The sequence below is a fragment of the Macaca fascicularis genome, chromosome 2, assembly GCF_037993035.2.
Source record: "Macaca fascicularis isolate 582-1 chromosome 2, T2T-MFA8v1.1".
Classification (NCBI taxonomy): domain Eukaryota; kingdom Metazoa; phylum Chordata; class Mammalia; order Primates; family Cercopithecidae; genus Macaca; species Macaca fascicularis.
Genome location: NC_088376.1, coordinates 64,325,985 through 64,351,616, shown reverse-complemented (window position 1 = coordinate 64,351,616; position 25,632 = coordinate 64,325,985). Strand labels below are relative to the sequence as shown.

The 25,632-nt window shown below is 38.4% G+C and overlaps 1 protein-coding gene and 1 pseudogene across 1 annotated transcript in view; both read left to right on the top strand.

Moving 5' to 3' along the window:
• Positions 1-7,728: 7,728 nt before the first annotated feature.
• On the top strand, positions 7,729-8,746 carry LOC141409645 (uncharacterized; annotated as a pseudogene).
• Positions 8,747-9,121: 375 nt separating this feature from the next.
• The window catches only part of SPTSSB (serine palmitoyltransferase small subunit B), a 33,346-nt gene continuing 16,835 nt past the window's right edge, over positions 9,122-25,632 (top strand). Inside the window, exons 1-2 of the mRNA XM_074031345.1 lie at positions 9,122-9,204; positions 25,016-25,108. The gene's annotated coding sequence lies outside the window, so the exon portion shown is untranslated. The remainder of the gene's footprint in view (positions 9,205-25,015; positions 25,109-25,632) is intronic.

The following is a 25,632-nucleotide window of genomic DNA, read 5'->3' as shown; positions in this document are numbered from 1 at the left end:
ACAGGGAAAATGGAACCAAGTTGGAAAACACTCTGCAGGATATTATCCAGGAGAACTTCCCCAACCTAGTAAGGCAGGTCAACATTCAAATTCAGGAAATACAGAGAACGCCACAAAGATACTCCTCGAGAAGAGCAACTCCAAGACACATAATTGTCAGATTCACCAAAGTTGAAATGAAGGAAAAAATGTTAAGGGCAGCCAGAGAGAAAGGTCGAGTTACCAACAAAGGGAAGACTGTCAGACTAACAGCGGATCTCTTGGCAGAAACTCTACAAGCCAGAAGAGAGTAGGGGCCAATATTCAACATTCTTAAAGCAAAGAATTTTCAACCCAGAATTGAACATCCAGCCAAACTAAGCTTCATAAGTGAAGGAGAAATAAAATCCTTTACAGACAAGCAAATCCTGAGAGACTTTGTCACCACCAGGCCTGCCCTACAAGAGCTCCTGAAGGAAGCACTAAACGTGGAAAGGAACAACCAATACCAGCCACTGCAAAAACAAGCTAAATTGTAAAGACTATCAATGCTAGGAAGAAACGGCATCAACTAACAATCAAAATAACCAGCTAACATGGTAATGACAGGATCAAATTCACACATAACAATATTAACCTTAAATGTAAATGGACTTAATGGTCCAATTAAAAGATACAGATTGGCAAACTGGATAAAGAGTCAAGACCCATCAGTTTGCTGTATTCAGGAGACCCATCTCACATGCAGTGACAATCATAGGTTTAAAATAAAGGGATGGAGGAAGATCTACCATGCAAATGGAAAACAAAAAAAAAAGCAGGGGTTGCAATCCTAGTCTCTGATAAAACAGACTTTAAACCATCAAAGATCAAAAGAAACAAAGAAGGCCATTACATAATGGTAAAGGGATCAATTCAACAGGAAGAGCTAACCATCCTAATATATATGCCCCCAATACAGGAGCACCTAGATTCATAAAGCAAGTCCTTAGAGACTTACAAAGAGACTTAGACTCCCATACATTAATAATGGGAGACTTCAACACCCCACTGTCAACATTAGACACATCAACGAGACAGAAAGTTAACAAGGATATCCAGGAATTGAACTCAACTCGGCACCAGGTGGACCTAATAGACATCTACAGAACTCTCCACCCCAAATCAACAGAATATACATTCTTCTCAGTACCACATTGCACTTATTCCAAAATTGACCACAAATTGGAAGTAAAGCACTCCTCAGCAAATGTAAAATAACAGAAATTATAACAAACTGTCTCTCAGACCACAGTGCAATCAAACTAGAACTCAGGATTAAGAAACTCACTCAAAACTGCTCAGTTACATGGAAACTGAACAATCTGCTCCTGAATGACTACTGGGTACATAACAAAATGAAGGCAGAAACAAAGATGTTCTTTGAAACCAATGAGAACAAAGATACAACACACCAGAATCTCTGGGACACATTTAAAGCAGTGTGTAGAGGGAAATTTATAGCACTAAATGCCCACAAGAGAAAGCAGGAAAGATCTAAAATTGACACTCTAACATCACAATTGAAAGAACTAGAGAAGCAAAAGCAAACACATTCAAAAGCCAGTAGAAGGCAAGGAATAACTAAGAGCAGAGCAGAACTGAAAGAGATAGAGACACAAAAAACCCTCCAAAAAATCAATGAATCCATGAGCTGGTTTTTTGAAAAGATCAACAAAATTAATAGACTGCTAACAAGACTAATAAAGAAGAAAAGAGAGAAGAATCAAATAGACACAATAAAAATTGATAAAGGGGATATCACCACCGACCCCACAGGAATACAAACTACCATCAGAGAATACTATAAACACCTCTATGCAAATAAACTAGAAAACCGAGAAGAAATGGATAAATTAGTGGACACTTACACTCTCCCAAGACTAAACCAGGAAGAAGTTGAATCCCTGAATAGACCAATAGCAGGCTCTGAAATTGAGGCAATAATTAATAGCCTACCAACCAAAAAAAGTCCAGGACCAGACGGAGTCACAGCTGAATTCTACCAGAGGTACAAAGAGGAGTTGTTACCATTCCTTCTGAAACTATTCCAATCGATAGAAAAAGAGGGAATCCTCCCTAACTCATTTTATGAGGCCAATATCATCCTGATACCAAAGCGTAACAGAGACACAACAAAAAAAGAGAATTTTAGACCAATATCCCTGATGAACATCAATGCAAAAATCCTCAATAAAATACTGGCAAACCGAATCCAGCAGCACATCAAAACACTTATCCACCATGATCAAGTGGGCTTCATCCCTGGGATGGAAGGCTGGTTCAGCATATGCAAATCAATAAACGTAATCCAGCCTATAAACAGAACCAAAGACAAAAACCACATGATTATCTCAATAGATGCAGACAGGGCCTTTGACAAAATTCAACAGCCCTTCATGCTAAAAACTCTCAATAAATTTGATATTGATGGAACGTATCTCAAAACAATAAGAGCTCTTTATGACAAACCCACAGCCAATATCATGCTGAATGGGCAAAAACTGGAAGCATTCCCCTTGAAAACTGGCATAAGACAGGGATGCCCTCTCTCACCGCTCCTATTCAACATAGTGTTGGAGGTTCTGGCTAGGGCAATCAGGCAAGAGCAAGAAATAAAGGGTGTTCAGTTAGGAAAAGAAGAAGTCAAATGGTCCCTGTTTGCAGATGACATGACTGTATATTTAGAAAACCCCATTGTCTCAGCCCCAAATCTCTTTAAGCTGATAAGCAACTTCAGCAAAATCTCAGGATACAAAATCAATGTGCAAAAGTCACAAGCATTCTTATACACCAGTAACAGACAAACACAGAGTCAAATCATGAGTGAACTCCCATTCACAATAGCTTCAAAGAGAATAAAATACCTAGGAATCCAACTTACAAGAGACGTAAAGGACCTCTTCAAGGAGAACAACAAACCACTGCTCAGTGAAATCAAAGAGGACACAAATAAATGGAAGAACATACCATGCTGATGGATAGGAAGAATCAATATTGTGAAAATGGCCATACTGCCCAAGGTAATTTATAGATTCAATGCCATCCCCATTAAGCTACCAATGACTTCCTTCAAAGAATTGGAAAAAACTGCTTTAAAGTTCATATGGAACCAAAGAAGACCCCACATAGCCAAGACAATCCTAAGCCAAAAGAACAAAGCTGGAGGCATCATGTTACCTGACTTCAAACTATACTACAAGGCTACAGTAACCAAAACAGCATGGTACTGGTACAAAAACAGAGAGATAGGCCAATGGAACAGAACCAAGCCCTAAGAAATAATACCACACATCTATAGCCATCTGATCTTTGACAAACCTGACAAAAACAAGAAATGGGGAAAGGATTCCCTATTTAATAAATGGTGCTGGGAAAATTGGCTAACCATAAGTAGAAAGCTGAAACTGTATCGTTTCCTTACTCCTTATACAAAAATTAATTCAAGATGGATTAGAGACTTAAATGTTAGACCTAAAACCATAAAAACCCTAGAAGAAAATCTAGGCAATACCATTCAGGACATGGGCATGGGCAAGGACTTCATGTCTAAAACACCAAAAGCAACGGCAGCAAAAGCCAAAATTGACAAATGGGATCTCATTAAACTAAAGAGCTTCTGCACAGCAAAAGAAACTACCATCAGAGTGAACAGGCAACCTACAGAATGGGAGAACATTTTTGCAATCTACTCATCTGACAAAGGGCTAATATCCAGAACCTATAAAGAACTCAATCAAATTTACAAGAAAAAAACAAACAACCCCATCAAAAAGTGGGCAAAGGATATGAACAGACATTTCTCAAAAGAAGACATTCATACAGCCAACAGACAGATGAAAAAATGCTCATCATGACTGGCCATCAGAGAAATGCAAATCAAAACTACAATGAGATACCATCTCACACCAGTCAGAATGGCGATCATTAAAAAGTCAGGAAACAACAGGTGCTGGAGAGGATGTGGAGAAATAGGAACACTTTTACACTGTTGGTGGGACTCTAAACTAGTTCAACCATTGTAGAAAACAGTGTGACGATTCCTTAAGGATCTAGAACTAGAAATACCATTTGACCTAGCCATCCTATTACTGGGTATATACCCAAAGGATTATAAGTCATGCTGCTAAAAAGACACATGCACATGTATGTTTATTGCAACAAAGACTTAGAATCAACCCAAATGTCCATCAGTGACAGACTGGATTAGGAAAATGTGGCACATATACACCATGGAATACTATGTAGCCATAAAAAAGGATGAGTTCGTGTCCTTTGTAGGGACATGGATGCAGCTGGAATCCATCATTCTCAGCAAACTATCGTAAGAACAGAAAACCAAATACCACATGTTCTCACTCATAGGTGGGAATTGAACAATGAGATCACCTGGACGCAGGAAGGGGAGCATCACACACAGGTTCCTATTGTGGGGAGGGGGTAGGGGTGAGGGATAGCATTAGGAGATATACCTAATGTAAACGACGAGTTAATGGGTGCAGCACACCAACATGGCACATGTATACATATGTAACAAATCTGCACGTTGTGCACATGTACCCTAGAACTTAAAAAAAAAAAAAAATACTGTTTTTAAAAGACTGCTTTAGAATAAATGATGCAGAAAATCTTTTGTTACACTGGTCTTAATGCTACTCCTCAGCTCTCTAGTAGTAGATGGGGATAGGCTTGTTAAGGGCAAAACTCTTGCCTATTCTGATAAATCTCTTATTTTTGTTAGTGCTAATGGGGACATCAACATTAAGTTCCTTAATGGAATGCTGTTTTTCCAAATTTTAGAATAAACTACTGACTGTCATTATGGATCATTATTAACATGATCTTTATTCTAATATTACATTTTACAGTGTTTCAAGGTTAGGGTCTTTCCCCAGTGAAGGACTTCAGTCTAAGCGTGTGCATACATGTTAAACAAGAATCAGTGAGTTGGGGAATGTCAGTCTTGCATAGTTTCTTAAGAACTCAAAAAAATGTGGTAAGTAAAAATAAAGGGGAAGCAGGAAGGAAGGAAAGAAAGAAGAAGCAGGCCTCATTTTTGCCATTTACACCTTGTAAAAGAGGGGTTATGTTATTTTTAGATTTAAGAGGATCTTTCCAAAGCATCCCAAGGGTACTCAGTAATGATGCTTGGGTTTCTCTGATTGCTGGTAAGTTATGGAGTAGGTGCATGGTTCACTGAAAGGAAGGGAAGAAGGATAGCATCCCAGTGACAAAATGGAAGAAATGTCAATGGCCAGAAGAGAAGTTACTAAAAGATGGCATTTAGGAAAGGCAGAATGGGGTTTGGGGTTCAGCAGGAACCATATGATGAGTACTTTGTAAATGGCATTTCATTTAATTTTCAGAAGAACCTTATGAAGTCAATATTATTCCTACTTTATCATTGGGAAAACCAAGTATACAGATACTAGCTAATGGTCTCAGACTACAGAACTGATTAGTAGAAAGAGCTAGGACTTGAATCCAGAGCTGTTTTTCTTCAAAGTCCGTATTCTCTTTACCATGGTCGGGTTTGGAAGCTTTAGAAAAACTCACATTTTATCCTTGAATTTTAATCTGCTAAATCTAAGATCACTCTCAGCCAATGCATACAAGATTGCGTACCTGACTATGGGTCATTTTAAGTGGATTCTCCCGTCAACTCCTTTCTTCTTCCTGATATTGTAGACTCCAGAGACATCCCAAAAAAGCCTAAACACAGTTTTACAAAGTGGACCCATTCCTTTCCAAATAATATCTGTCTCTAAACATCTCAGGTTACCTAAGGGCATACATACTAGTGATGATTATTTTGGAAAATTTTCTACTCCAGCAGTGTGTTTTTCAGTTATGCAATAGAAACTTTATGATACTGATGATGAAACACCTGGTTCAAAATGTTCAGTTGATACAGTTATCATTACTTTATGTTCTTACACTATTATAGTGTTAACAATTCTGCCTGGTTCTTCAAATTTCATTCACCTCTGCACAAACTGTAGTGCTAGCTAATTATTATCTCACAAGTTCCAATAATCAGAGCAAAAGAAGATTCCAGCTCATGGGCAAAAAAAAATCAATTGAGGTGCTTTCTAAACTTTTTATTATCTTCCTTACCTGTGGTTATATGCCATCTTTCTTTCCTAATGTCATCTGTATCTTCTCTGATTCTTGATCTTTTCTAGATTTATTTCTTGATCTTTCCAGAGAACACATTTTTTTCTTTTATTGATCAAGTCTCCTTTTTCATTTTTGTTTTTGCTTTTTCAGTTTCCTACTTTATTATTTTCTGCTGTTAGCTTTATTAGTTAACATAATTATTTCATAATTTTTTTCTAAATCTCTTTGTACATTGTTTTGCAATAAAGACATTTAGTGTATAATTTCATAGAATATTTGGCTTTTCTATATTCTCTCTATTTTATTATGTAGGATTTTTGTTTTTCTTCTGTTCCTAAAGAGTTTGTAATTTTCCCATTTGTGCTTTTTTATACAGATTCAAAGCATCTTTAAATTTCCATAGTATATCAATCAGGATAAATGTTTGTTGTTAATCTTATCCTTATTGTATTTTGATGGATGATGTGGTCTGTATGATTTCTGCCTTTTAAAATGTGTTGACCTAAGCCTGGGCAACAAAATGAGACCCCATCTCTACAAGGAATTTAGAAAATAGCTGGGTGTGGTGGCACGTGCCTGTAGTCTCACCTACACAGGAGGCTGAGGTGGGAGGATCACTTGAGCTCAGGAGGCTGAGATTGTAGTGAACTGTGACCATGCCTCTGCACTCCAATCTGGGCGACAGAGTGAGCCAGGTCTCCAATATAAAAATAAAAATAAAAGTGTTGACCTATAGTTTGTGATCTAGTTAAGTTTCGAGAATATTCTATAGCTGTATGGAAAACATGGAATATTTATTCTCCATTTGGAGTTGCTAAGATATTCATAAAGGTGTTCCTGTGTGTGGTTATAATACGTGTGTGTTATTTCAGATTATTTTTAATGGTCTGAATACATCTGCCAGCTGTACCAGTTTCCCCCAACCTCCAGTTGGAGTAGTTGCAAGGTCTCACATCCATTTCACAAACCTTTGCCAACAACGTCTATTTCTATATTTCCACAAATGTGCAATCACAGTGTGGAGGGTGGAGTGTCACAACCAAGGGAGGGAAAATAGATAATGAAAAATAAGATTTACCAGTGTAAATAGAATTGGCGTCACTACAGATGGACTTGGTAGCCCCGGCAAAGTCGTTTCTTAGGGTTTCTATTTCCTGATCTACATGCCCTGAGTGGTCATATCTACCCTGCCAGCATTGCAAGGTGTGTCGGGAGAAGCCAAGAGATAAGGAATGTGATAAAGAAATAAATAACACTAACAGTGGTTGCTGCTATTTAGACACGGGAGCAGAAGGAAATGATAACTATGTAAAATGGCTAACAGGGACTCCAAGCAGGTGCTCTGTTTCTATTGGTTCCCTTCCCTGCCCCCATCTACCTTTAGCTTCCTCTGGGGACATCCTCCCTCCTGCATGGAGATACCACCGCCCAATAACGTTTGAGCCTCCCTCTTGGTAGCCCTGGCAGTGTGGAATCCGCTGAAAGCGCGTTGAGGATGAGCAGAGACCTGCCAGCAGCCAAAATTCGCGCTTTAGCACCATCAGCCCTGGCCGAGCATGTGCAGTGTCTCCTCCTTCGGCAGTGGGGGCTGATGGGCAGATACTGCCCAAATGCTCATTCATCAGAAGAGGCTTTCGCTCCCGGTCTCCCCTGGGCCTCGAGCAGAAAGCGTCTCCGCCACGGAGATACAGAGCTGGGAGCCTTCAAGGTCCTCTGCCACTCTCAGCAAGCCCTGCTCTCGATGGAGAGGAGATCGCTGGGTGATGGATGTGGGCTTCCAGGGAAGGTGCTCGCGCTGGTTCCGAGCCCTCCGGGGAAGATATTCGAGCGCGGAGCGTAAGCGCAGGGCACGCCAGCCCGGGGGCCGCGGAAGCAGGCGCTGCGCGTCTCTGCACCACCGGGCCGCCTCCCAGCCCTCTTTCCCCAGTTTGCCCTGCTGCCGCAGTCCGGGCCCAGCTTAATTATCTGCACTTGTGAGTGGGCACACACACACAAGTTCTCCGGAAACGATCCTTTCATCTGTTTCCCCGGCGGAGTCCACCTTTTTAAAGATTAACCTCCCAGCTACCGCGGGCAAGGGGGCAGGATGCGAGTGAGGCGGGGAGGGGCGTTTCACACGTTCAGAGGCACCAAAATTAGCTGCCAGTGCTAAAAGGCTTTGTTTTCTTCGGTTTTTGACAAACAAATGAGGTGGGATGCTTGCTTGGCCGCCCGCTGCCCCAGCCCGAGCCCTTGGCTCACTTAGCAGCCTGATGCCGACTTTCAGACGCAGTCCTGTTCTGCTTACACCAGGGCTTCTTCGCCCCCTTGCCGAAGTCTGCAGCCCGGTGGATGCTGGGCGCGGGCTTTCCCTGGGCGCTTTAACGCGGCTTAGGCTAAAGCCCCAGAGCTCCCACCTTCTCACCTCCTGTTTATCGGCCCGCCCCTCTACCACAGCCAAAGGACGTGCCCCTTCAGTAGTGTCGGGGATCCCAGCCCCAGCGCGGGGGAGGGCGCCTCCCTATCCCCTCCTCCCCGTCGCCGCCTCGGCTCGGGGTTTTACTGCAGCAGCCGGAGGTGACAGCGACGCCTCAGCCGCCTCTGTTGCTCTCGGAGCCCCTGCTTCCCCTGCACTGGGAAAGCGCCCCCTCCCGAGAGGCTTGTCTCTGGAGAAGTGCGAACGAGCTGCAGAAAACCAAATTTTAAAATGTAGAAGTCGTTGAGCTGCATTCCTCCAAGGACCAGTCTGATCGCCCAGGACTGAGAGTGGCAGCGTTTGAGAAGTTGGGACCATAGAGCAAGGGGGGGAGGGGAGTGTTGCAGCAGGCATTCCCTTCTGGAAGGAGTCGCTGGGAGCAGTGCGGTTGGACACAAGTTTGCGTAGGAGTGTTTTCCTTTTGTCAATAATTAATCACCGGAATTAGCCGGGTAGAATTTGAGTTTTAGCAATAGTCCTGAGGGCGGGGCCGAACACCTAACTCCGGGAGGCTCCCAGGCGCCCGGCACAGTGGGAAGCTCGCAGCAGCTGGGGAGGAGCCAAAGCCTCGGCGCTCACCTAAGCCGCAGGGAGATACACCCAACTAGGAGGTAAGCATCTTCCAAAATACCTACTTGAACTGTTAAGTAGCTTTAGTAGGATAGAATTCCTGTCTCTATAGGAGAAAAAATTAATACTGAGCTTTAATGCAATTTATCAGTTTATTATTTAACTGCATTACAATTTTCAGAATTGATGGATTTTTCCATTTACCTTTCACTATGTGGGAAACTAAGATGTTTCACTCAATAGAAGCCAAACTTTAACACTGAAACTTTCCAAACTAAAAGAAGAGAAAATTACTTTGCTATTTTCACTATTTACCTTTGTGTAGTCCATTAACTACTCAGGAAAATATCATTGGGATGTGCTTGGTTTCCTTCTTAAATATTCATCTTTACCTGGTTCCATGGTCTTATACAATCCCTCTCTGCCCATAAGCTACTTAAACTACTGTACTTTAGGCAATAGTACACACAAGTCACCTGCCAAAAAGTGAAGAATTTCCAACAAGGAATACATTTTAACATTCTCTTGTAAGTATTAAGCAGTATGTATTTTCTCAAAGATACTTAAGTGATCCTTTATAAGTAACCAAACTTCTTCACCAAAAGACAGCCAGCTAGAGTTAGCTGAATAGTTACCTTTGCCGTGGGGATGGTGAAGGTGGGGAAATGTTTAGAGAAGTGTTTTAAATATGAGTTGGACTCCAGATTTGTTTCAACTAAAGTGACATTCAGCTGGTTGGCAATTCACATATGAGCCCAGTGCATAATCAGATAAGGAGTTTGAAGAATTGTTAAAAGTAAGACTTAGCCCCCAAAGTCCAAATAACTGCATCAGGGGAGTTGGGAAAGTTGGTTTTCAAAAATAGTTTGTGGTGCAGTACTTATTTTGAATTAGACAAAAATTAGAAAATACATGGTCATTTTTGCTAGTGAAATTTTAAAATGTATACACAAAAATGTTGAATTTTTAATAACTTGATTTCGACATCTGAATTATTCCTATGCTGTTTAAAACAGGTCATTTTGGTGACTTTTTCAATGACTGTGATGGCTTTATACACAGATAACTAGACCAAAACCAACAAGCTGTAGTATGAAATGCACTGTCACTCTCGTTATTCAGATTTTTTTTACAACTGTTTAATGGCAATAAGTTAAAAATTATTTGTCAAAACATGGACATTCTAGAATTTGACTAGATTTGAAGTTGAAAGTCAATTTGAAGTTGAAAGTCAACCAGTCCTCAACTCTCATTGGTTTTCTTAATTCACTGTAAATTTGCAAATACTTTATAAAAACTACCCTTTGTAATTATACAGCAATTCTATCTCTACTATGCTAATTATAAAGAGAGTTTTACCACTATTTTACCACCAAGTATAAAAGAAACAAAATATTCATTTCATAAAAAATGATCCAAACGGGACTCACTTCCAGAATGGTGATGTGAAGAGCTTTTCAAATCCACTCCCTAAAAACAACAATAACTAGTGAAAATTATAGATAAATAACCATTTAAAGTTCCTGGAAATTGTCCTGAGAACATATAGCATGAAGAAAATATATATTCAAGACAATCTCTTATATTTCAGTAAGAACTGCAAACAATTGTGACGCTTGAACCACAATATGTTTCCCCGCCCTCTCCCGTTGAGTGTGATGATGTTCCACTATGGATGGGTGCAGCCAATAACACAGGGCCCCCTCTCAACCTAGACTCTCGTCTACAGTATACCCTGAGAGAAGGAGACTACCAGCATTACTCATCATCCCCAGCTTTGAGTTTCAGAGCTCTATTCTAGATGAGAGCAACTGAGAGGTCTGAGACTCTCTTCCTCCAACCATCCTCCACTCTTAAGGCAGAGAATGAAGAACTCAACAACAAAAACACAAATAACCCATTTTAAAAGGGACAAAAAATTTGAATAGACATTTCTCCAAAGAGCAGGTACAAACAGCCAATTTACACATGAGAAGGTGTTTACTAGCCATTAGTGGTTAGGGAAATGAAAATCAAATCAAAACCACAATACGATCCCACTTCACACCAACCAGAATGGCTATCACCAAAAAACAAACAAACAAACAAACAAATAAAAATAGATAATAGCAAGTGTTAGTAAGATGTAGGGAAAATTGAACTGTCACATATTGCTGGTATTGCTGGTGGGGATGTAAAATGGTGCAATTGCTATGGAAGAGAGTTTGATTGTTCCTCAAAAAGTTGAAAATAGATTTACCACATAATCAAACAATTCCACTCCTAGGCATATATTCAACAGAACTGAAAACTTATGTCCATTCAAGAACTGTACACAAATGTTCATAGCAGCATTACTCATTGATTGAGCATTACAAGTTAATTGAAACAACCCAAGTTGTCTACTGAATGATGAATGGATAAATAAAATGTAGTATGGAATGAAATGACAAAATATTATGCAGCAATGAAAATCATGTGGCTGATACACACTACAACATGGGTGAACATTGAAGAGATTATGTTAAGTGAAAGAAGACCACGTATTATATGATTTATTTACATAACATATCCACAATAGGCAAATCTACAGAGAAAGTAGATTAGTTGTTTCCTGAGACTGGAGTAGAAGGTAAGATTAGGGAGAAAAGGGGAGTGACTAAAGGGTACAGGGTGTCTTCTTGGAGTGATGCAAATAGTCTAAAATTGACTGTCATGATGGTTGCAATACTGTAAATATACTAAAAACTGTTGAATTGTGTACTTTAAGTAGGTAAATTGTCAATATCTCAATAAAGTATCTCAATAAAGCTGGTTTAAAAAAATTTTCCAGAGTGTTAAAAGAACAAATGGGTTTAAAAGTTAGAGTTGATGAGTCCCCATGTACCATTTGACCAATAGTTTATGTGAGGCTTTTCCCCCAGTGACCACGTTAAAATATACGAAATATTTAAGAATTTCACAGGTGTCACACAACTATGTGATTCACATATGTTGACCTGCCTGCCCAAACTTTTCTCCATTTAGAATTAAGTCAGATGTCATTAGTACAGTCCTACAAAGAACTCACTTGCAATGCTCTATCTTTTTGAACTCATCCACTCGTTATATTAACCCAGGACCTGTGAGGCCACTTGTTCCTTCTACTTCTAGATATGTCTAGTCCTTTATCAGTGATTCAGGCCAGCGGTTGAGTTTGTTCAGGCCCACACTGGGTGACAGAGGAAGGTACCCGGATCTCAGCCAAAAGTGTACTTGCCTTCTACTCAGATTAGCCCAGTTCTGCCTACACTAGATTGGCCCTAAAAGCCAGAGAGTCTTGGGAAGAGGAAAAACTGGAGCAGCCACTGAAGTCTTCACAGCATACTAACATGTCATTGTCAGAAAGCACCTGCTGTGATTATGTCAACCTCAAATGCAGGAGACACTCCCAAATAATTAATATGTTCCTCTATTCATCTTTTATGTTTTGAGTTCCCACAAGCTGCCTGATCCTGTACTAAGAACCACGAAATCAAATGATAATGTTTTGTACAGAAATAGAAATATAAAACTAGTGAGCCTCAGAGTGTCATGGGGGTGGCAAGCAGCCTCAGCCTTGCTGCCAGACAGTTATAAGTTCATTGAAACAAACCGTACCCTTAGCTTTAGGGATTCAAGTCTACTGGCTTCAGGAAACCTCAGGATTTTCCATTCTCACCAGCACAGGCTTATTCTTCCATGTGTATGTTTTTGAGGAGCATATCATGCTGATTCGTGTGGGTTTTGACTATCAAAGCTTTTGTAGAAGTCCACTGTAATATTTTGTCTAATTACAAGATTTATATAAAATAATTTTTAATGTTCAGCAATTTACTTTATTTTTTTTTATTTATTTATTTTGAGACAGAGTTTCACTCTTTTTGCCCAGGCTGGAGTGCAATGGTGTGATATCAGCTCACTGTAACCTCCGCCTCCCAGGTTCAAGCGATTGTCCTGCCTCAGCCTCCCCAGTAGCTGGGATTGCAGGCGTCTGCCACCATGCCCGGCTAAATTTTTTTTTGTATTTTAGTAGAGATGGGGTTTCACTATGTTGGCCAGGCTGGTCTCAAACTCCTGCCATCAGGTGATCCACACACCTTGGCCTCCTAAAGTGCTAGGATTACAGGCATGAGCCACTGTGCCCAGCTCAGCCATTTGTTTATAAAATCAATACATGTATAAAAAAACTTGATTATAGTTACTTTTAAAATATTGCTTTCATCAGAATTAATAATTCATTTATCCAACAGATAAATGAACTATGGCACACCTACCCTGTACCAGGTCACTTCTAGGCCCTGGATAAGTAATAAACGAAACAGACAAAAATTCCCAATATGTCAGACATTAATAATAGTAAGTAAATCACATAATGAAGATAAGGGCTCTGAAGAAACATAAAATGGAGAAAAGAATGAGGTACAATTTTAAATAGTGGGATCAGGCTAGGAATTAAGATGATGCAATTAGAAAAATGTAAAATCACATACAAACCTGGCCACTGTAACTCGCCAAAAAGATTACTAGCTCCCAGTTAACTTCTCTCTTCCCCTGGGAAGCTTTGGTTTCCCCTTGCCATTAGCTTCAACCACCAACATTATTTTGCTGCCTATATTTGCTGTTGTTTCATCAGAAAAAATAGCACATTAGCACAAAGGCATTCCAAGCAGGCATAAGGAAGACATAACCCAACACCTGCTCTCGAGAATTACAACCTATGTAAATCACTGCATTATAATAACAAAAATTCTTGCTCAGAGAAATCATTAGCCTGTTCTTTCAGTTTACTTTTGGCCTCTTCCTCTAGTTTCGTCCTGGATTCTTACAGTCTTCCAGAGAAGTGTGTGGTAAATAATTAAGAACTAGTTCCCCAAAGTTAATACCGTTTGAAGAGTGAAAGAGTTGGGGAGAAGTGAGGTAAGAGAAATTTCCAGGCCACCATGCCCAGGTAAATGGAGAACAAGTCTTTCAGAACTATGGAAAGTGAGCAGAGCATCAAATCCCACAGACCAGCTGAAAAAAAGAGGGAAAAAGCAACCAGTCTCCGCTTTACCAGATTGTCCCAGAATTCCTACTTCAGGGCACTTGGTTTAAAAGAGACCTGGGGAGGTCTCTTTCTAGTGAAATATTATGGGTGCAGCAGCTTTCTTGGACTACAGCTTTTAGTAATGGCTTAAAAGGGAGCAGAGACTTGAATTCGCAAGTCAAAAGGATACATTTATTTCAGACTTAGAGGAAAAGTGTTTAAGAATATTCAGAATAAAGATAAAGTTAGAAATAAGTCAAAAGACCCCCTGTCACAATGGAGTTATTATGGAGCATTAGAATTCTCATTCATTCAACAAATTTTCATTGACCAGCTACTATGCGGCAGGCCCTCAGGTAACAAGACAGAAGAGGACCTTATTTCAAAGACCTTTCCCTCTGAGGATATGTTATATGCCTTTTGTGACAAAATGTCTGAGAACACAGGAATAAGGACAACTTTCTGATCTGCCGACCTGACACCTCCTCCAGACTAGCTTAGAGTCTTCTTCTATGCCCCTGAGTACCTTACACTTCCCTATCATAGCATAAACCACACTGGGTGTGGGTGCTTGCTTAATTGTTCCTCCTCTTCTCTAGAAAGCAGCCCAAGGACAGTGACCGTGTCTATCTTATTGACAGTTTATATCCCTCCTACATCCTTGCTAAATACTTGACTCAGTGGCTAGCTGGCTGGAAGGATGGATAAATGATTTGCCAGGTTATGATCAGAACTCCTTATATAGAGAGGCAGCCTGAGAGAGTGGTTAAGAGTGTGTGCTCTGCATTCACCATGAGACTTTGGGCCAGTTTTAAAATTTCCCAGTGCCCCAATTTCCTCATTGGTAAAACAGGTATAGAAGTAGTGCATCTGTTATACTGTTGTTAAGTGAATTGCATAAAGAAATTCATTTAAAGTGCTTACCAAACTTCTGAAACATAAGTTGCTCAATAAATATCTACTACTGTTACCAGTATAAAATGGCAGTTTCCAGGTGACACTTTGCTATTTAAGTATTGCATCCCTACTCTTTCAGCTCCATTATAAGATCAAAGGATGTCAATTAGTAATTCCAAGCTAAAGTTATCACTTTGAGTTCAATATCTATAAAAATATTAAAAAGAGAATTTGGGAATAAATGTAAGTACCCTATTGAAAAAGAAAGTTAAAATGATTCAAAAAAAAGAAAGAGGGAAAAAAGCTCAAGATGTCATGTCCACAGCAACTTTTCTGGGGTAATAATACCACACTTACATTCCCCATAGATAGCCAAAATATTAGTTTATGTTTATGTCCTGGAACATTCTAATTGTGTCTCATAGAAATAAGCATCAATGAATGTTCACTGATGAAGAAGTAGAAAACAAAGCAAAAATAATTAAAAAATATATATATATATATATGGCTGTATCCTATTTGAAGTTTAGTCTTATCTAAACCTAAGGGTGTTGTATTATCTTTTTGTTTCTGTTGAAAATCTAATGCTTTTTTCTATGCGTGACCTTTAATCAAAATTAGCATAGTGCCTCCTCGTATGGAGTTATCTATTACCATCTAAATGAGATGAAAAGCTAACCTGTGACCAACATATGGAAACCCAGTAACTTTGCTGCTTTCTTCTACTTCTATCTGAGAGAATATGCTTGGGCTCTTCCCCTACCAAAGGGATCCTCATAGGAAATTTCAAATCTCACTCAAAAACATTTTTATTTTAATTACTTAGATAGGGACCTTTGATGACTGTGGGATCTGTGAATTCGGAGCCATCACACTTGAAGGAAAGCATGTCAATATCCAGGTGCTGCCTGGCGCACATGCCCAGGCCCACTGAAAATAGAAGCTGTCCAGGCTGATCCACTGAAAATAGATCAACTATCCAGGCAGAACTTTCTTTTAGTCTCAAAATATTTCTGGCATTATTACTAGGCTATGACTGCTGTATATCTGTTTAGATAGAGAAATTAAAAAAAAAAAAAAAAAAAAAAAGTAGTTTAAGTTTAATAGATTTAAACCTGCCACAGGATCTATACAAACATATACACATTTTTTTTTACTGCCTTGGCTGATAATCAGCAACCTAATGAAAAACTGAAATATTTAACACTAGGATAGTAATAGCACTGAATTAGAGATTTTATGGATTTTTTTTTTCATATACCATCTATACATCCTGTGTCATTTTCCCATAGAATGCACAAGGGTAGAAGTTTTTGTAAAGTACCTAAAACAATGCTAAGCTTATAGTAGTGACCAATAAATGTTTGTGGTACGAATGGAATAAATCTTGAGGTACCTTGAAATTTAGCCTAATGCAATCATTAGAAAGATGATTAGAAAACTGTGTAAAGATATTTGAAAATCCCTTTGAGCAAAATTAATTGAAAAAATCAGAATACAGAATTAAATACAAATTTTGATTACAACCAAGTGTGAAAGAAAAACATGCATAGAAAAAAAATCCAAAGTGTTAACAATATACAAAGTTTTTTTAAAATGGTAAAATTATGGGTGTCTACATTTTTCATAATATTTTATAATTTTTATTGTGATATTTCAGGGGATATTTTATGTCTGTAAGAGCTGGTATGGTTTTAACAGTGGTTAAAACTATAAATAAACAAAGAAATTATTCTTTGTGATTAAAAACCAAAATCTATTAGCATAGCAACAATATTTCTCTTAAAGTTGTCAACAAAGTCTTCTGACTTAGCTGCGTTCTTTATCTGATCTACCTTCACTAACATTGAATTTAATGTACCAAAGTCAGTATTTGTCACTCAACGAGTCAAGAAAATCTGATTAACTGTACTATTTCTAGAGACAGTTTTAAAATATATTATACTATTGATGGAGAAGCATTATTTGTCACATAACATAGAACCTTATCTCTCTAGTGAGGTTAAGAGTTAAAGAAATGTTTTCCTAAAAAGTTTACCTTTGGTCTTCTCTAAAATCTTTTAAGCTAAACATAATGGAACCAACATAATGGAAATGAAATTTAGAAATAAATAACCTTCTGATGTAATATTTAGCAACTGTAAACTCTTAAGAACATAATTGACACCTTATTTTAAAATGATAAAATAAATTAATTTGGTTACTTTTAAATTTAAAAATGATATACAAACATATTAGTTGATATAAATATATGTATTTGAAAATAATGCAAAGAAATAATACAAAAATATATTTATAAATATACATTTATACATATTATTATTGCTATCATATTGTATAATGCTGCAACAGAAAAATTCAACAACTTCTTATAAATGTTGTCTAATTGTCTCTACCTTTGTAATCAAACATAATATCACTAGTACTCACTAAATTAGATACTGTAGAAAGTGCTTACTCAAGTTTCATGGGCTTTATGAATAATATATGTTAAATAGGCCCAGTTCCTCTAACAATCCTTTAAATAAGTTATTTCACAGTCTGGTCATGCAGCTTTTTAATCTAATTATTTGTCATCATAAACAAGGCAACTGTTTAAGCAATAACAAGCTGTACCTTGATCATTCCCACTCTCACAGTTATCAGTTTTGATTAGCTATAGATTCTAATTTGTTTCTTGTTTATAGAATCAAAAAAATGAATTCTCATATTTGGCAGGGAAAAAGTCGAGAATAGTTAATGCTGTGGAGTACAAATTTGATTTTTAGAAGGAAAAGCAAAAAGTAGTTAAGAAACAAAGTGAACAACTTAAAAAATTTGATGTGAACTCTTTACCAAAGGACTGTCACGGGGAGGTGGAGTCGCAGTACATTTGTCCCTTAGTTCAATGCATTGAAGTGGAAGATTCTTACTTAATATTTAGCAATATGCTTGAGAGAACAGGATTTCATGTGTTTGATCTTTTTCTAAGAATAGTAAACTGCTTCTCCTTTATCAACTCAACCATTGAAGAGTAATTTTAAGTAAAATTGATTTAGGTTCACTTTATTGATAGAAAAATTAGACATAGAAACATACATAACTGAGCCCAATAGTTCAGTTACTAACCCTTCTTACTCCTGGAGGCTGCAGATATCATGTCTACTCTGCGATGGAGAGCTTGGGCCTTTAAAATTTTAATAGGTTGTTTTATTGCCTAAAACTTTGAACAAAGAAAAAATAAATCAATCAGGTTGGCCTAGTTCTGGTTTTGATGGGCAGGAAAATCAGGTTATAATTTAGAACAACAGCAAAGAAAAGCTGTTCCACAAGTTGCCTCTGTTTAGTAGGAAACAAGCATCAATGCAAACACAAAACAGATGACTCAGTACGTCTGCGACCTGCCAACTTCCTTCAGGGTGAATTCTTTCTACCAGACTCATGGGAATTATCTTTTCACCCACTTATATCATATGTCCCTGAAGGATTCAGTAGAATCACCTAAAAGGAATCTGTTAGATAAGAGGAAATAAAATGCATGTAGAAAATAGAAGGAACAAATAATAATTGTGACAAAAGTTACTATCTTTGAGCCCTTGCTAAGACAAGTCATTACTAAGGATCTTTCACCAATGTTGTGTTGTTTAATCTCCACAATAATGCAGAAATAATTGATAATATCCATGTTACTGATGACATAACTAATGTTCAAAGAGGTTAAACAATATCCAAATACCATTCAATAGCAAACTCCAGTTTGCCAATTTCAAAATCCACACTTTTTTTTTAATATGACAAAAACATTTTTAAAAAAGTAAATAATTCTCTAGTGGAGTATTTAATTCTACTGTAGAAATACTATCTCAGAATCAGTGACATTTTAGTAATATCTTCTTCAAACCTGCCTCGTGACTCATAGCAACCCTTAGAAGGTGTTGTCTAGCCTCTGCTTGAACAATTTTCCTAATGGAGCTCTCACTGCCTCACCACATAACCCATTCCCCTTTAGACAGCTCTTATTGTTTAAAGTTATTCCTAAGATTCACCCCTGAAAACAATACAATAGTTCCAAATCTTCTCCTCCACGACAGTCTATAACACCCTTTAATCCCTTTTAGATCTCTTAAGACCTCCATGACACATTCCTCCCCCAAAATCTTCTCTCAGCATTTCCCAGAGGAAACTTTCCAGGACTTCTCCATCTAGCTTTGTATGGATATGCTTAGCTTGCTGGAGTGACCATTTTAACAGCTAGAGGAAGAGTGCTAATCAAGTCCAGAAGCCATATCCCCTTTTTCTCATCTGTGACACTGTATTTCTATAGATATGAAAGAATATTGGACCGCTTATTTATTTATTTGGCAGTCATGTCACAATACTATTGGTTTAAAATGAATTTGAAGCCAGTAAAAAATACTTAGTATTTTTACCTGAACTCCTTATAAGCAAAATTTTCTCCAATCTTATCCTTACCAATTATCTTTTTGTATGGAAGAACAGGACCTTTTTAGTCCCCCATTTTACTCTCAGAATCTGCAATCTGCTAAGTCTGTTATCCCTCACCCCATAACATGGGAACATCTGGAAATTTGATCATACATACATTCTATAACTTAATTCATATGGACAAAAAAGCTACAAATGGTCAGGGCAAAGTGCCAAAACCTGGGGCTAACTACTGAAGACACACTAACCATCTTTATGATGCTTCACAAATTACAAGACATTTTCACAGATATTTTCTCATTTAATTCTCACAACTAATCTATGCATAAGACAATATCATTGTTCTATATGTGAGGAAAAACACTGAGAAAGACTGTATGACATGCCTGATGTGACGCATCAAATAAATGATACAATAAGATATAAGCCTTAGTGCTTCCGACTATATCTAATGTGATTTTAAAGACAGATTTTTTATAGATAGTGATTAATCTAATCTCTTCCCCGTGCCCCTCATGGATATTAAGATAGGCTAATAAAGTTAAGAAATATTTTCTACAAACAAAATCTCACCCAGAAACTGAATTAGAGAGCAGACCAAAAGCAGTCTGCTCCAACAGAAGTGAAGTGGGGTGTTCTTAGCCCCTCCCTTTGCCCCTCCTTGGGCCTCCCCTCAGCCCTGGTACCTGTGGCACTTTATAATCCTCAGAGTACAATTGGGGAATCACTAGCCAATGGCACGTCTTCAAACTGTGACCTTTTCTAAAAATAATTTTTCAAACAAGGATGGCTTGTTGGGCCTTGTTTTTTTTTATTATTTTATTTTATTTTTATTATACTTTAAGTTCTGGGGTACATGTGCACAACGTGCAGGTTTGTTACATATATATACTTGTGCCATGTTGGGGCGTGACACCCATTAACTCATCATTTACATTAGGTATATCTCCTAATACTATCCCTTCCCCCTGCCCCCTCCCCACAACAGGCCCAGGTGTGTGATGTTCCCCTTCCTGTGTCCAAGTGATCTTACTGTTCAATTCCCACCTATGAGTGAGAACATGCGGTGTTTGGTTTTCTGTCCTTGCCACAGTTTGCTGAGAATGATGGTTTCCAGCTTCATCCATGCCCCTAAAAAGGACATGAACTCATCCTTTTTTATGGCTGCATAGTATTCCATGGTGTATATGTGCCACATTTTCTTAATCTAGTCTATCATTGATGGACATTTGGGTTGGTTCCAAGTCTTTGCTATTGTGAATAGTGCCACAATAAACATACATGTGCATGTGTCTTTATAGCAGCATGATTTATAATCCTTTGGGTATATACCCAGTAATGGGATGGCTGAGTCAAATGGTATTTCTAGTTCTAGATCCTTGAGGAATCGCCACACTGTCTTCCACAATAGTTGAACTAGTTTAAAATCCCACCAACAGTGTAAAAGTGTTTCTATTTCTCCACATCCTCTCCAGCACCTGTTGTTTCCTGACTTTTTAATGATTGCCATTCTAACTGGTGTGAGATGATATCTCATTTTGGTTTTGATTTGCATTTCTCTGATGGCAAGTGATGATGAGCATTTTTTTCATGTGTCTGTTGGCTGCATAAATGTTGTTGTTTAAGAAGTGTCTGTTCATATCCTTTGCCCACTTTTTGATGGGGTTGTTTGTTCTTTTCTTGTAAATTCCTTTGAGTTCTTTGTAGATTCTGGATATTAGTCATTTGTCAGATGAGTAGATTGCAAAATTTTTCTCCCATTCTGTAGGTTGCCTGTTCACTCTGATGGTAGTTTCTTTTGCTGTGCAGAAGCTCTTTAGTTTAATTAGATCCCATTTGTCGATTTTGGCTTTTGTTGCCATTGCTTTTGGTGTTTTAGACATGAAGTCCTTGCCCATGCCTATGTCCTGAATGGTATTGCCTAGGTTTTCTTCTAGGGTTTTTATGGTTTTAGGTCTAATATTTAAGTCCTTTATCCATCTTGAATTAATTTTAGTATAAGGTGTAAGGAAGGGACCCAGTTTCAACTTTTTAACTATGGCTAGCCAGTTTTCCGAGGACCTTTTATTAAATAGGGAATCCTTTCCCCATTTCCTGTTTTTGTCAGATTTGTCAAAGATCAGATGGTTGTAGATGTGTTGTATTATTTCTGGGGCCTCTGTTCTCTTCCACTGGTCTATAGCTCTGTTTTTGTACCAGTATCATGCTGTTTTGGTTACTGTAGCCTTGTAGTATAGTTTGAAGTCAGGTAGCATGATGCCTCCAGCTTTGTTCTTTTGACTTAGGATTGTCTTGGCAATGTGGGCTCTCTTTTGGTTCCATATGAACTTTAAAGTTGTTTTTTCTCAATTCTGTGAAGAAGGTCATTGGTAGCTTGATGGGTATGGCATTGAATCTATAAGTTACCTTGGGCAGTATGGCCATTTTTTTCATGATATTGATTCTTCCTATCTATAAGGATGGAATGTTCCTCCATTTGTTTGTGTCCTCTTTTATTTCGTTGAGCAGTGGTTTGTAGTTCTCCTTGAAGAGGTCCTTCACATCCCTTGGAAGTTGGATTCCTGGGTATTTTTTCTCTTTGAAGCAATTGTGAATGGGAGTTCACTCATGATTTGGCTCTCTTTTTGTCTGTTATTGGTGTATAAGAATGCTTGTGATTTTTGCACATTGATTTTGTATCCTGAGATTTTGCTGAAATTGCTTATCAGCTTAAGGATATTTGGGGCTGAGACAATGGGGTTTTCTAAATATACAGTCATGTCATCTGCAAACAGGGACCATTTGACTTCTTCTTTTCCTAACTGAACACCCTTGATTTCTTTCTCTTGCCTGATTGCCCTAGCCAGAACCTCCAACACTATGTTGAATAGGAGCGGTGAGAGAGGGCATCCCTGTCTTGTGCCACTTTTCAAGGGGAATGCTTCCAGTTTTTGCCCATTCAGCATGATATTGGCTGTGGGTTTGTCATAAGTAGCTCTTATTGTTTTGAGATACGTTCCATCAATATCAAATTTATTGAGAGTTTTTAGCATGAAGGGCTGTTGAATTTTGTCAAAGGCCCTGTCTGCATCTATTGAGATAATCATGTGGTTTTTGTCTTTGGTTCTGTTTATAGGCTGGATTACGTTTATTGATTTGCATATGTTGAACCAGCCTTGCATCCCAGGGATGAAGCCCACTTGATCATGGTGGATAAGTGTTTTGATGTGCTGCTGGATTCGGTTTGCCAGTATTTTATTGAGGATTTTTGCATCGATGTTCATCAGGGATATTGCTCTAAAATTCTCCTTTTTTTTATTGTGTCTCTGCCAGGCTTAGGTATCAGGATGATACTGGCCTCATAAAATGAGTTAGGGAGGGTTCCCTCTTTTTCTATTGATTGGAATAGTTTCAGAAGGAATGGTACCAGCTCCTCCTTGTACCTCTGGTAGAATTCGGCTGTGAATCTGTCTGGTCCTGGACTTTTTTTGGTTGGTAGGGTATTAATTATTGCCTCAATTTCAGAACCTGTTATTGGTATATTTAGGGATTCAACTTCTTCCAGGTTTAGTCTTGGGAGCGTGTATGTGTCCAAGAATTTATCCATTTCTTCCAGATTTTCTAGTTTATTTGCGTAGAGGTGTTTATAGTATTCTCTGATGGTAGTTTGTATTTCTGTGGGATTGGTGGTGATATCCTCTTTATCATTTTTTATTGCATCTATTTGATTTTCTCTCTTTTCTTCTTTATTAGTCTTGCTAGCAGAATATAAATTTTGTTGATCTTTTCCAAAAACAAACTCCTGGATTCATTGACTTTTTGAAGGGTTTTTTGTGTCTCTATCTCCTTCAGTTCTGCTCTGATCATAGTTATTTCTTGCCTTCTGCTAGCTTTTGAATGTGTTTGCTCTTGCTTCCCTAGTTCTTTTAATTGTGATGTTAGGGTGTCAATTTTAGATCTTTCCTGCTTTCTCTTGTGGGCATTTAGTGTTATAAATTTCCCTCTACACACTGCTTTAAATGTGTCCCAGAGATTCTGGTATGTTGTGTCTTTGTTCTCATTGGTTTCAAAGAACATCTTTGTTTCTGCCTTCATTTTGTTATGTACCCAGTAGTCATTCAGGAGCAGGTTGTTCAGTTTCCATGTAGTTGAGTGGTTTTGCGTGAGTTTCTTAATCCTGAGTTCTAGTTTGATTGCACTGTGGTCTGAGACACAGTTTGTTATAATTTCTGTTATTTTACATTTGCTGAGGAGTGCTTTATTTCCAATTATGTGGTCAATTGTGGAATAAGTGTGGTGTGGTGCTGAGTAGAATGTATATTCTGTTGATTTGGGGTGGAGAGTTCTGTAGATGTCTATTAGGTCTGCTTGGTACAGAACTGACTTCAATTCCTGGATATCTTTTTTAACTTTCTGTCTCGTTGATCTGTCTAATGTTGACAGTGGGGTGTGAAACTCTCCATTATTATTGTGTGGGAGTCTAAGTTTCTTTGTAGATCTCTAAGGACTTGCTTTATGAATCTGGGTGCTCCTGTATTCGGTGCATATATATTTAGGATAGTTAGCTCTTCTTGTTGAATTAATCCCTTTACCATTATGCCTTCTTTGTCTCTTTTGATCTTTGTTGGTTTAAAGTTTCTTTTATCTGAGACTAGAATGGCAACCCCTGCCTTTTTTTGTTCTCCATTTGCTTGGTAGATCTTCCTCCATCCCTTTATTTGAAGCCTTTGTTTGTCTCTGCACATGAGATGATTCTCTTGAATACAGCACACTGATGGGTCTTGACTCTTTATCCAATTTGCCAGTCTGTGTCTTTTAATTGGAGCATTTAGCCCATTTACATTTAAGGTTAATATTGTTACGTGTGAATTTGATCCTGTTATTTTGCTCGTTAGTTGATGCCATTTCTTCCTAGCATCAGTGGTCTTTACAATTTGGTATGTTTTTGAGTGGCTGGTGCTGGTTGTTCCTTTCCATGTTTAGTGCTTCCTTCAGGAGCTCTTGTAGGGCAGGCCTGGTGGTGACAAAATGTCTCAGCATATGTTTGCCTGTAAAGGATTTCATTTCTCCTTCACTTATGAAGCTTAGTTTGGCTGGATATGAAATTCTGGGTTGAAAATTCTTTGCTTTAAGAATGTTGAATATTGGCTCCCACTCACTTCTGGCTTGTAGAGTTTCTGCCAAGAGATCCGCTGTTAGTCTGACAGTCTTCCCATTGTGGGTAACCCGACCTTTCTCTCTGGCTGCCCTTAACATTTTTTCCTTCATTTCAACTTTGGTGAATCTGACAATTATGTGTCTTGGAGTTGCTCTTCTCGAGGAGTATCTTTGTGGCGTTCTCTGTATTTCCTGAATTTGAATGTTGGCCTGCCTTACTAGGTTGGGGAAGTTTGTTTTTATAACACATTCTAGACTTGTGAGAGTTTATCCATCTAAGTGGTTTAATGACCTTTTACATGGGACAGAATGGTTTTAAAATTTGAAGACATCTTTTGGTTTATTTAATTCAAATCTTTATTTTGCAGATGAGGAAACAGCAACCCAGAGAGGAGAAGTAACCCACACTAGATCATTTCGTGAAGGAGCAAGGCTGAAGACCCAGACCTGGACTTTCTTAGGCAAGTAAATTCTGATTATATCATGGACGCTTCCTTTGAGAAGTCTGCCCCTTTTCACTGTGAGATGGTGTCATTAACACAATGAAGCTTCTAGTTCTCTCCTAAGCAGCCAGCAATCATTTATTATACACTGGATACTATATTGGCATTTGAGATGATACAAGGGAATAAAATGGGGCAATTAGCTTTAGTGATTTGGTGGTCTCAGCTTACGGATATTCCAAGCTCCTTTGAAACGTATGCCGAAAAATGTTTATACAAAATTTGCATAGATTGCAAAGGGTCCATAGGACCCTCCCCGCAAGTCCTTGACCTCCAGGTTAAGAACTCCTGCCTAGAAAAGGCCAATCCCAGCACCAGTGCCAGTGTTAGAATTGCGTAGCACCAGCTACTGTCTTATTTATGGGTCTAGTGATTAAAGGCTGCTTGTGTTTCAATGAAGGGGCTGCTTGTGTTTCGACATCCTTCATCTTTTATTTAAATGGAGCAGCATCTTATCCTTGAAGACCTTTGGTACAAGAGAG